At 39.8% G+C, this 10,182-nt stretch overlaps 1 non-coding gene across 1 annotated transcript; it reads right to left on the bottom strand.

The window, feature by feature from the left end:
- Window positions 1-8,928: 8,928 nt before the first annotated feature.
- Window positions 8,929-9,125, bottom strand: LOC112438222 (U2 spliceosomal RNA). Its single transcript, XR_003026687.1, has one exon. It is a non-coding gene; the product is annotated as a U2 spliceosomal RNA (small nuclear RNA).
- Window positions 9,126-10,182: the final 1,057 nt, after the last annotated feature.

Here is a 10,182-nt window from a genome sequence, read left to right as displayed (position 1 = left end):
TTGTCCATTGTAAAATGAAGTGATCTCTACCTCCTCTCTGCAAAAGAGAGCTGTTTGGGCGAGCTCCTGATCCTTGGAAAGAGAAAATGCAGATGGCAGAAAGAGACCATCCTCCTTCTTTGGATCTTTGCTTGGTTTCTATAGTACTGCCTTTTCCATAGGGCAGACTAGAATGACACAAGTAATGTAACATCAATGAACAACTGAGCAACAGCGTGTGGATACTTCATGAAAGTTTAAAAGAGTTAGCTCAAGTGGGGACTACATGTAAATTCAGTGTTTGTAGAGTCATGGCATTTTCTAAGAAAATTCTAGGAAAGAAGTCATATGACCACACTCTTCACCTTTTCCCCAGCAACTTCAAGCAGCTTGCTTTGTACCCCTTTCATTTCCAAGCAACTAGGTCTGTCGGGACCCGGTGGGGGCAATGGCTCTGTTTTTGCTACTACTGCGAAAGCAAAGGCATCTTCCGTCACCTTTGCCTCCTATAGAGAAGAGCCTGGTTCTCATGTTTTCCCTCATCTCAATAGCTCAGGGCTTTGCTAATCTTGCTGAACACTTCAGTTTTTAGATGGTATATCAATGAGGCATTCAAACAGAGCAGTTTATACACAAAAATTCTGTCTGCTTTGTAAAAGATTATCCTTTTATAAACACTCTGCAGAAAACATAAAAGCAAATAAGGGGCAGCACATAGAACAGGAAAGATGTTAGCAGGGAGATTAATACTGAATGGGTCGAAATGAATGGCGCTTACTAAAACGAGGTCCAGATACTTTGGCTGCAGTGAAACATAAATAATGGGAATGACACATCGTTTATTCGGGATAATGAGTTGATCCAGAGTAGAGGCCTAGGACAAGAGATTAAAGATTAAATATCCATCTCCTGATGAATATCAGTAGCCAACTTTAACCTTTTCCTTCCAAAAGTACAATTTTACTTGAACCATTCTATGTGCTTATGCTAGAGTACAGAAATAGGATCCTCAGAAAACAACAAATGCCACTTGAATCATTTTCTTATCCTGGTGGAAAATATTGTCTCACGTTTTATGATAGGAAGGGGAATTTTATTTCTAGGCTATAAACCTCTAGATAGTGATTTTTAAAAATAGATTCCTCCCCCCACCCCATATTCTGCATTTGAGAAATCTTGTTTAGGGACTCTTCTCGCATCTCCTCATTAACATCCATTCAACAATAAAGTTTTTCAAAAGAAAAACAAAAGTGAGACTGGCACAACCCAACACAGATTTCACATCACCAGTGAGCTCTATAGAATGATAAAACGAGACAAGCATTCAAAATCTTCTCATCCAAACTCCTCATCCCATCGGTGAGGAAACTGAGGCCCGTGGCCAGGATGTGTCCCAGCCAGAGTCCCACAGCTAGTTAGAAACGGAGCTGGGACTAGTACCCGAGGCCTTCTGGCTTCAGGCCCCGACTCTTTCCACTGCACCCTGCTGCCTCTTTATCCCCTCAAGTTGGAAATAATGACCAAAGCAGCTTGCTGGAAGAGCCAGCACCCCACATGCTAAATTAAAGCCCTGAATTCATGAAAAACTTAGACTATTGGAAGCACTGAATAAATAAGAGCTGGAAACAGAAAAGGGGGATGGGAGAAGCTGGAGCAGCAGGGAAAAATAGAAGAAGAGGATGCAAAAGGAACAGACAGCAATCACAGATGCCCGCGATGCCAGACCACAGGCCCCGCCACCTGGGTGTGATTTTAAAGCAGTCTATTGGTGGCCCTTCCCACTCAAGGGGCGAGAAGACCCATGGCAAGAAGGAATTTTGTCATTTGCCCATTTCTTGGAACTAAGTAGCTGCCCACTGTCAACAAGCCAAGACCAAGAGAGTGGTCTGTGGCTCGTAGATACCAGTGGAGTAGGAGAACAACAAGACTCAAATGTGGCATTAAAAAATAAAAGAAAGAAAAAACAAACAGAAAAACCCAGGCTACCAACCAGGCAGGAGCAGGAAACCATCACAGGTTAATTCCACAGCCACTCACCTACAGAGAGCAAGGTCAGAATTTGGCTGGCATCCCATGTGATATCAGTTTGGTGGTTTCAGTCTATGCTCCAGGGAACATTTGTCTCGGTGCCAAACCAACATGCATGCATGGTTGGCAGGCTGTCCACTGGAGGCCAGGGATGAGGAGCTGTGGAAGTGTATCTATTTTCACTTTGCAAGTATTTGCATGCCAACACCTCGGCCATTGTGGCTCTTTGGAGAAAGAGGGGAATTTATGCTAGAGAGCGAGGCTGTGTTCAGACAACTTACTCCACATTGGGGTGCTGGAGCTAGCAGTTCCATTCCCTCTATCCTCTTGCTTTGGTGAGTATTCTGAAGTTTATCACTTTGTCAGAGGTGAAAATAATTGAGCTACTTCCTAGATAAGAAAGGTATTACTGGGACCACCTGCCAGACCTTCTTAGCAGGTGAGAATTCTTTTTGTGGTTGCCATGTGTATCACAGATTTCCACTTAGATGGGGTAATCAAGAGAAAAAAATACGAGATATTCACAAGATGTGCAAGTGCCATTTAGGAAAAGGAAGGATGTGTTCAGTAGAAAGCATTTAAGAGGGGTTCTGAAAGGAGGCCAGCATTCATTCAGATCTTTATTTGAGCAGTGAGCATGCTCAACCATAAAGACCCAGAAAGAAACACCACCACCTAGCCTCCCTATATTAAAAGAGTTCCCAAAGGGAGTACCCACTAGTAAGCAGATACACTTTAATATTTTTTCCAAGAGAGATGAAAAAATTTGATGCAAGTAATTATGGAAACAAGAAGAGAGTAGATATGGGTGGAAAAGAGAAGAAGGTGGTAGAAGGACTTCCCAAAAGAAGCATCATGCTTTCATTGAATCATTTCATGATGTCCAGCCCTAGTTGAGGTGATGGTTAGCAGCAAAGAGCAGCAAACAACATGGTGCTGTGCTAGGGATGATGTCAGGTTAGAGTCAGAAGGATGATGCTATGTAGACCTTGAACCTATCTGCAAAGAACTTCCAGTTCAACACTCGCGGTACTTAGAAACACAACCCACATTTCCCAGGTGTCACCAATATTCCCTTGTGGATGGGGTCTGTTAGTAGATTTGACCATGGAAAGACTGTAGTCTACAAAGTGAGGTAATTGCATCTTTACTTCTCCAGAGAAAATTTAGTGATTTGAAAAAGCAAAGATGGCTGCCCTCAAATTAATCCCTGATGGACCAATGGTAAGTTGAGCTTGGGAATTTCTCCCAACCTGACATTTAAAAATGTCTATCTACTAGCAAGTAGCTATTGAGGCTTTATAGAAACTCCCTAAATTGCCTCTTTTCCCTCCTGTTATCAAATTCTCAGCAAATTACATGATCATTTTCATAGCTTCCAAATGACATGTCTATATGGTTGTGAGACCAAATTTGTCCTTAAGACCAAAGCTACTGATAACCATTAGGGATCTTGATAGATATTGATAGGCCAAATCCCCATTTTGTTCCAAATATGTTCACTGAAAAAAAAAACCTCAATATTTTCATAGATAAGTGAGAAGAGTGGGAAAGAAGACATCCTCTTTTATGACTAAGACAAGTAGTGAATGCTGGAGGTCCTAGGTCTCAGGTATACTTTCCTAATTCTGGGCCTGCTTCTAGGTGGTTTTTGCTCAGACTGAAGCTATCTTTTTTTTTTTTTTTTAACAAATTTACTAGTTTCCCTTACTGCATGCTCTACAGACTTTCACTTCCAATTCTAGAGCAGAATTGGAACATGTTTGTGTGAAGTCAGCTAAGTGTGTTCTCTATTGATTTGTTAGCATATTCTTCACAAGAATGGACTCACGTTTCACACATTCTAGGGCCTCAGGGTCAGCTTGACGGGAAGAAGAAGCAAGAACTGAAGCAGAAAGGGTCAAGAACCCCAAGAAAAGCAGGTTACAAAACAGTTCAAAGTAGTACATTATGTGACAGCTTTATGCAGACAGCATTGATATTTAAGGGTTCTTAATGGGACAGCAAAAATCTCCAGGGGTGATACCCTGCCTGCCATGACAACTTCCCATCCCTCATAATGCTCCAGCCCAGTAGTTCCCAGTCCTAGCTATATATTAGAGTCACCTGGGGAGCTTTAAAAAAAATTCCCATGCCCAGGTCTTACCCAGAAATTCCGACTTAACGGATTGGGGATGGAGCCTGAGCATTGCATCTTAAAACATTCCCCTGGGGATTGCATTGCAAGCCATTGTAGTGGGCTGAATAAAGGCCCCCCCAAATATTATATCAAGTCCTACTTCCAGGAACCTGTAAATGTTACCTTTTATGGCAAAATTGGGTTTTGCAGATGGGATTAAGTTAAGGATGTTGAGATGGGGAGACTGCCTTCATTTTTCAGATGTGCTCTAAATGCAGTCACAAGCATCCTAATAAAAGAGAGGCAGAGGGAGACATGACACACATGGAGGGAAAGGTGATATGAAGATAGAACACAGAGAGATTTGAAGGTTCTGACCTTGAAAATTGGACTGATGTGGCCACAAGCCAGGTAATGCTGGCAGCCACTAGACACCAGAAAAGGCAAGAAAAAGATTCTCTCCTAGAGCCTTGGAGGGAGCACCGCCTTGCCAACGCCTTGATTTCAGCCCAGACATTCTGATGTCAGACTTCTGAACCTCCAGATGTATGAGAAAATATGTTCTGTTATTTTAAGGCACTAAATTTGTGGTAATTAGTTATGATAGCCAAAGGAAACTAATTCAGCAGGTTAGCAACAGCCACTGTAGTCCTACTGGCCTCTGCTAAAGTCTTCAAAAGGCCTCAGTGCTACCTCCAAGTCTTTGCACTTGCTTTTTCTCTACCTGTAGCACTCTTTCCCCTTGTCTTCACTTGGCTGACTTCAGGAGGCTTTCCCTGACTCAATCTCAGATTTTGCTTTTTTTTTTTTTATTTATTTTTTTTTTAGGATTTTGTACTTGTCTTTCATAGTACTTACCAGTTTTTAATGAGCTATGTAGTTGTTTATTTATTCAATGCTTTTCTTTCCCACCAGAATAATAAACTACTCTCTGAGAACTATGCTTACATCATTTTATACATCACTGTATTTTCAGCACCTAACATGGTGCCACACACATAGTAAGTAATCAATAAAAACTCATTAAAAGAAATAGTGAATGAACTAATAATCTTGTAACACATAGGACTGAACTCCAGATAACAGTCAGGGATGCCAGATCAGAGTCTATCTCCTGGGAGAGGGAATAACAAGGTCCAGGAAGAAAATCTGGGCCCCAGATAAAAAAAAATCTCAGTTCTGACTGTGCTCCAGACTCTGTGGGAGAACTCGAGTGGTGGGGGAGAGTTTTGCAGGGGTTTGTATATGAACACTTGACTCCTGATTTGAGCAGCCAACCACACTTCCAGACTGCATTTGGTATAGGTCATGAGGATCTTGATACAGTACCAGGTTTGACAAGTATTGGCTCAGGAACTGGAAAGGGAAAAGAAAAGAGGTGAAATAACCTTAAGACCTGCAGCAGAACATAACTGGAAACATGTAGGCACTGACAAATATGTGGACCAGGCAAAACCAATCCATCCCTTTATGTGCATGAAAGACAGGACACTAACTGAAATCCATCAGTCTCTAGGTGCTTTAGAATGTTCCCACTATCCATCTGTCTCCAAGTTAAGAACAACACCTTTTGTGATATTTGTATATGCATCTATTTTTAAAAATCACTTGAGTAAATCCGGAACATGAAGTAAAATCCATTGTACTGTTCCTTACTGACTGCCTGCTTCTACTGTTGTAAATAGATGCCAAAGGTAAAAGTGAATGGTGCTGGATGCTGATTTTCAGGGTCAAAAACCAAGCTGATTGTGTTATTAGAACCCCACAAGCTATTCCTTCCCTTCTCTGGCCATTTCTTGGTGAAAAAGCAATGGCAAGAGAGAGGCAACTTTGAAAATCTAGGAATTCCAGGATTGCAAATAGCAATTAAACAAAAGGGCAGAATTAAAAGCCCCATCTTCCGCCAAAAAGGTAGAATGATCAGGTAAGGGAAGAAGAGTCTTGGTAAGGTAGAAATGCTTGGAGGAAGATTTCAGTTAGGTTCTTTTCTCGCAAGGAACAAATTCAACCACTCATGTGAGGAAAAAAAAAAATGATGTTTTAACCATGGCTGTTGTTTTGGTTTGGTTTGTTTTAACTCCTCCAATTTGACCTCAAGAACATGTGGACTTTGTGTTAGTGAATGTAAACATTTCAATCAGAGTTAACAGCAACATGAAAAACTTTTCATCGAGAAACAATTTTCTGGAGCAAATTCTATTGTTTTTCAGCGTTTTCAGTGTTTCAATTTCATAGTGTTTTCAGCGCTCAGTCTGTGAGCACTGTATCTCTGGTTTTTAGCAGTTCCACTATGATGTACCTAAGTGTGATTTTCTTTATATTTACTTTGCTTGGAATTTGCTGAGCCTCTTGAATCGTAATGTCTTTCGTCAATTTTTAGAAAGTATTCAACAGTTATCTCCAAATTTGCTGCTTCCTCATTGTCTCTCTCCTATCCTTTCGGGATTCCAATTACACATATGTTAGAACCATTTACTATGTCTCATATATTTATTTTGCTCTGTTCCATTCTTTCAACTTTATTTTTCTTTCTGTGATTTAATTTTGCTATTTTCTTTGGGCCTATCTTTGAGTATACTAATCCTGTCTTCTGCCGTACACAAGCCAAGCTCTTGCTAAACCTGTCCAACAAATTCTTAATGTCAGCTATAATATTTTTAGGTTATATAATATCTGATTGATCCTTTTACGTAGATTCAAATTCTTAGTTGACCTTCATCTTTTCATCTCTTTTGTATGTATTTTTCTGCATTTTATTTAACATATGTATAATAGTTATTTTAAGGCCTTTGAGGTAACTCCAATATCTGGATCATCTATAGGTTTGCTTCTATTGCTTTTTTTTTTATTTTTAGTCATGTTTTTCTGCTTCTTCACATGCCTCATAGTATTTAATTGTATGGTAAACATTATGTGTAAAATAATCTTCGAGACGGCTGTCTTTGTTATTTCCCCCAGAGCATTTGTGCTTTCCTTTGAAAAACAGATAGGGAGAGGGACTATCTATCAATCACCTCCATCCAATCAGAAATTGAACTGGCTTAGAGCTAGATTGCAGCTTCAGCTAGACTTAGTTCACTTCTCCTTTCAAAAATCTCAAGGACAGTTGTGTGTTTGTTGTAGCTATTCATCTCAAGGATTTTCCAAGTGCTTTGAGGCAGTGAGAGAGTGAGACACTTGACTCGGCTTTCCAGCCCAGCCTCCTAGTCTCTTAGCATCCCTTCCCCCAGGCCCCACACTCAGCAAATGTCCTTTGGGAAAACTGGCTAAGACCTTTAAAATCCCCCAGATCCCAGCTTATCAGCATCCTCTGCAGGTTTGTCTTTTCCTGGTAGAGTCCCTTGGCCTAGCCAAGCCTGACCAATCCACAGTCTGTGAGCGCACTTGCAATAGTCCCTAGGGAAGAAAATGGTCAGTGACCTCAGCTCATCTGTGAAGGGGGCATCTCTCTGGAATTTTAACTTATCTGTAACTTTTTGCTTCCTACATCTCCTATGTCTTTAAAAATATAATTTTTGTAATTTATCCAATTTTTCTAGTTATTACAGCAGAAATCAACAACTTGCCTCAACCTTCTACTCAGAAACACACAAGCCCCCATTATTATAAATTAATTCCACAAATAATTTTCTATATAGAATAGTCAGGCTTTTCCTGGTATTTTTGCATTTCATTCTTATTTTACTAACATGATTTTCATCTAGTTCAATTTTTCACCATGTATATTTACAACCAAGATGTGGTTTATTGATCAGTATCTTTGACCATATGAAATTCCATCATTCATTGCTCTGCCATTGTGAGTTTTCATGTGTGACCATAGAATTTTCATCTGTGACCAAGTTTAATTTTACACCTTCAAATTTTGCATATCTAAACTTAGTCAAGAAGATTACATTCTTCAGACAAGTTTTAGACTGTACTACATTTTACCAAGTACAGTGTGTACTTTCAGATATTGTAATTTTTATTTTGTATTGATCATTTTTACCAGTAACATCTATTACAAACTTAATAAAAGATGATGTCTGTACTTAAGTCTTATTTAATCTCTAAGAAAATTGTGTGCAATTCTTCTCTGATATTCTAAAAATTTTGTAGTATCTAGTGGTCTATTCAGTGTGAATTAAGAATTGGTCTATTGCATTCTTAAAAAATTTCTGGCACAAGCCTGTCTTTATAGAGTAATAATGTCTAGTGTTGGCAGTGCAGAAAGCAAAATGATGAAACTGAAGGGGTAAGCTTGTAATGGCAAGATCAACATGGCTTGCATCATGACTGGAACACAAAGACCTTGGTTGCTAAAACAGCTCTAAGGACTTGGGGTTGACTCTATCTCAACTTGCCATGACCTTTCTTCTCTCTGTGTCTCTGCTCTTGCTTCCTCTCTCAAGAAAAGCCTTCCTTTGATTAGTCATGGTTGTTCTACTCACAACCTCAGATCTCTCAGAGTCCATTATGGCTGCCCTGGACACTCTGTATCATGGTTCATTCAGGTTTCATTTCTGCCATATATCCTCTCCTCTCATTTGGTATTATGTCTGGGTTCAAATTCCTAAGAGAAGGAGTATGACTAGTCCAACATAGCCAGAAGCCTACAAGGGCCCTAGTTCAGGTATCTTGTTGAGAAATCTCTCTAATCCATTGTTTCTCAAGGTATAATCCACTGATCACCTTCAAATCGGAGGATCATCTTTCCATATTCCATGGCCCCAGGCCTTTCCCTTTCCCCCAACCATAAGGGAAACCAGGCAAGAAGCTGCCAGGGATCCCTGCAGCCCTTCCCCCACCATAACCATGAGAAAGCATCCTGGTGTAGCTCAAAAAGCTCTAGTATCAGATGATTTGGGGTTCAAATTCCAATCTCTTTGCCTCTAAACTGATTGTGAGTGAGTTCCTAAATTCTCTGAGTCTTAGTTTCCTTGTCTGTAAAATAAGAAAATTAAACTGATAAAAACAGATACTACACTTGGTCTTCACCAAAAGGCCAAGAAGTGATAAAATAAGAAAATTATATCTACCCTTAGGAAGAAATGGCATATATAAAGAGGCTGGCACAGATAAATATTAGTTCCTTTCCTTCTGAGGGCAAGTCTGTAGCACCACCTTCATTTGCAGAGAGGAGAGCAGAATAATAGTGTGTGGCCAGAATCAAACAAAACACATGAGATGATCCCAGGAAATAAATGAATAGATTTGCCAGCAAGAGACATTGTTATTTTTTCTCCCTGCCAAGACGTACTTTCCCAGATATACTGCATTTCTTTGGATAACTCCACAACCACTCAATCCAGATATAGTCTCTCAGGCAGGCAACATGTTTACAGTCAAAACGCTCACTTCCACTTCAAGTTTCCAATCCCCTGCTGCTACTTGCTGCAAACTTAATTAATTTGTTGCAGCTAACATTTGTTCAACCTCACGCAGCAATGGGAAACTGAACGAAACAGGCTCTTGTAAATTAAAAACATTTCAAAATATTGTCTTCTCCCAAGAAAACATTTCTTTTTTTTTTCTTAAATTAACACTCCATTTGGATAACTTTAAAGTTTCAGAAGAAAACAAACAAGGAAGTTCCAATTAATGCTGATTGTCTTTAACTATTTCACCACCATCCATCCAGGCTACCACTCTTATTATCCTAAGCACTGTCATCTTCTTAATAGATATGCAATAGACCCTCTACCTATCTCCTTTGCAATGCTTAGGTGATTATATCACATATGGTCCTAGTGTGAAAATGCCTGCCACACACTCCATCAGTCAGCAGATTAAGATGTGCCTAAACCCTAAGTGATAATGTTGTCTTGGAAAATTAGAAGTGCAAGTGCCATATTGAAGGCAATGATGTGTAGCAAGGGGATATAGCAGATTTTTCTTTTTCTTATTGGTTTGGTTGTTTCACTACCAAGACACAATTACATTGGCTAAGACTAATGTAATAATAGGAAGACTAAATAATACGAAGAGTGGCTAGGAAATGGCCCTGCAAGCAAATGTCACCTTATCCCAACAGATTAATCCAAGGGATTCAGATTGGGGCATTCTGATCTGTT

This window comes from Pan paniscus, chromosome 1 (assembly GCF_029289425.2).
Source record: "Pan paniscus chromosome 1, NHGRI_mPanPan1-v2.0_pri, whole genome shotgun sequence".
Taxonomy (NCBI): domain Eukaryota; kingdom Metazoa; phylum Chordata; class Mammalia; order Primates; family Hominidae; genus Pan; species Pan paniscus.
The sequence above is the reverse complement of the archived record's forward strand: the minus strand, read 5'-3'. Positions and strand labels throughout refer to the sequence as shown.